Source organism: Octopus bimaculoides, chromosome 6 (genome assembly GCF_046866305.1).
Source record: "Octopus bimaculoides isolate indiv1 chromosome 6, ASM4686630v1, whole genome shotgun sequence".
Classification (NCBI taxonomy): domain Eukaryota; kingdom Metazoa; phylum Mollusca; class Cephalopoda; order Octopoda; family Octopodidae; genus Octopus; species Octopus bimaculoides.
In genome coordinates this window covers 109,968,820-109,971,319 of record NC_142933.1, presented here as the reverse complement: position 1 = coordinate 109,971,319, position 2,500 = coordinate 109,968,820, and positions in this window count along the sequence as shown.

The following is a 2,500-nucleotide window of genomic DNA, read 5'->3' as shown; positions in this document are numbered from 1 at the left end:
GGGCCCTGCGATAGGAGGGAAGTCCACTTTAGCGTTCTATAGAGGATTAGTGGCAGGAAAGTGCGACGACGTTCTTGGGGAGTCTCTGGGCGTCGAAGACGATCAACCCGCCGCTCTCTTCTGATTAACTTTCGGCCCAGGGTCGATAGATAGCTTCTAGAAATCCATGGCCTGGCAGTGCTAACAGGGAGCATTGCTTGCCCGAGATAAATTCTACATGCACAGAAGTGCCGTCAGTTGAGCATATCCGAGACGCGTGCTGACTAACGAAACCGTCCTGCTCGTCCGATGCCCGAGTATTGTTGACCTGTGGGTTTATGTTACGTGAGGGACGTATCCAAATAGCAACTGAATTCATCGTGAAAATCGTTCTGCCGCCTTCTTTTAAACAGGAAGGACAGGCAGTTTTCATATGCCTGGTGGCCATAGTAAAAGAGGTTGTATGATGGACTAGATTGAAGGGGCTGAAGATAGCCACTTTTCTCTTTGGTCAGTCCCTCATCAACTTCTTCAAGTGAAACTTGAAGAGGAAAATAAGGGCGGAGAAGAAAGTGTTACCTTCTTGCCACTTTGTTGAAGGGTGGATGAGCGTGATGAGCATGGTACAAGTGAACGGACCTACCCTGAACATTCGCTTGTTAATCGGAAATAAGGAACCAAGAGAAGGAACGCGCCCCAGAAGTCAGAGCCCCCGTGGTTTAATGGTTTTTCCATGAGCAACCTTCGAATGTCTCCTCCCTATTGAGGAATGCTCATTGTAAAAATGTTCTCTTTTCTTTATGTAAACCCCCCACAACAATACACATGCACACACACACACACACACACACACACACACACACACACACACACACACAAACATTCAATGGTTTGTCCTGTGCCGCCCTTGATGTTTTTCTTAATGTAAACCCTTTGTGGTTAATAAAGAAATCCTCCTGCCCCTCCTGCCCCTCCTGCTCTTCCTTCCCCTCCTCCCCTTCTTCTTCCTCCTTCTGGCCCTGCTCCTCCTGCTCCTCCCTCTCCTTCTGCACCTCCTCCTCATCATCGTCATCGTCATTATTGTTGTTGTTGTTGTTATCATCATCATCATCATCATCATTATTATTATTATTATTATTATTATTATTATTATTTATATAGAAAGGATTGAGGTAACTCCTCCTGAAGATATAGAGTCAAAATTAAAAGAAGAGTGCCATTTGCTATATAAACGAAAATGAAGTAGATTGACAAATTTATTTTTTGAACCAGTGGAAGACACGCAAGATGTCGAAGTATTGTTCACGAGATAGCAAATGGCACTCTTCTTTTAATTTTGACTCTATATCTTCAGGAGGAGTTACCTCAATCCTTTCTATATAAACGAAAATGAAGTAGATTGACAAATTTATTTTTTGAACCAGTGGAAGACACGCAAAATCTCGAAATATTGTTCACGAGATAGCAAATGGCACTCTTCTTTTAATTTTGACTATTATTATTATTATTATTATTATTATTATTATTATTATTATTATTATTATTATTATTATTATTATTATTATTATCATTATTATTATTATCATTATTATTATCATTATTATCATTATTATTATCATTATTATTATTATCATTATTATTATCATTATTATCATTATCATTATCATTATTATTATTATTATCAATATTATTATTATTATTATTATCATTATTATTATTATTATTCTTATTATTATTATTATTATTATTATTATCATTATTATTATTATTATTATCATTATTATTATTATTATTATTATTATTATTATTATTATTATTATTATTATTATTATCATTATTATTATTATTATTATTATTATTATTATTATCATTATTATTATTATGCTTATTATTATTATTATTATTATTATTATTATTATTATTATTATTATTATTATTATCATTATTATCATTATTATTATTATTATTATTATTATTATTATTATTATACTTATTATTATTATTATTATTATTATTATTATTTTATGTTTGACTTTTGTTTTGCATTTGTACAAGTTGGATCCAAGTCTCACCCAGAGACCTCAAGAGACAACAAGTTAGAAGTTCATGTAGGTGTTATGCCTAGGGTACCATATATTTGGATTTGTACAGTTTTGTTCAAGTGAATGTTTAAGAAACTATAAGAAAATTATGTGTTTGCTTTAAAATTTGAGATCACATAGACAGTATTTTACGTAGGATATGGGCAGTTCCCATGAGCACTATCTTTTGAACTTCAGCCATTTTGGGGTTTCCTGGAATCTGATCTAGGTAGTAATCAGCCCGTTTCGCTGTCATTCCCAGGGCACCTATGACAATAGGTATTGTTTTCGTCTTCAGATTCCACATTTTGCTAATTTCTATTTCAAGATCTTTATATTTGCTCAGTTTTTGGTAGGTCTTGACAGATACGTTTATATCGATTGGGACGGTCATATCAATGAGGAGGCATGATTTTTGTCTGAAGTCTTTCAGTATGATG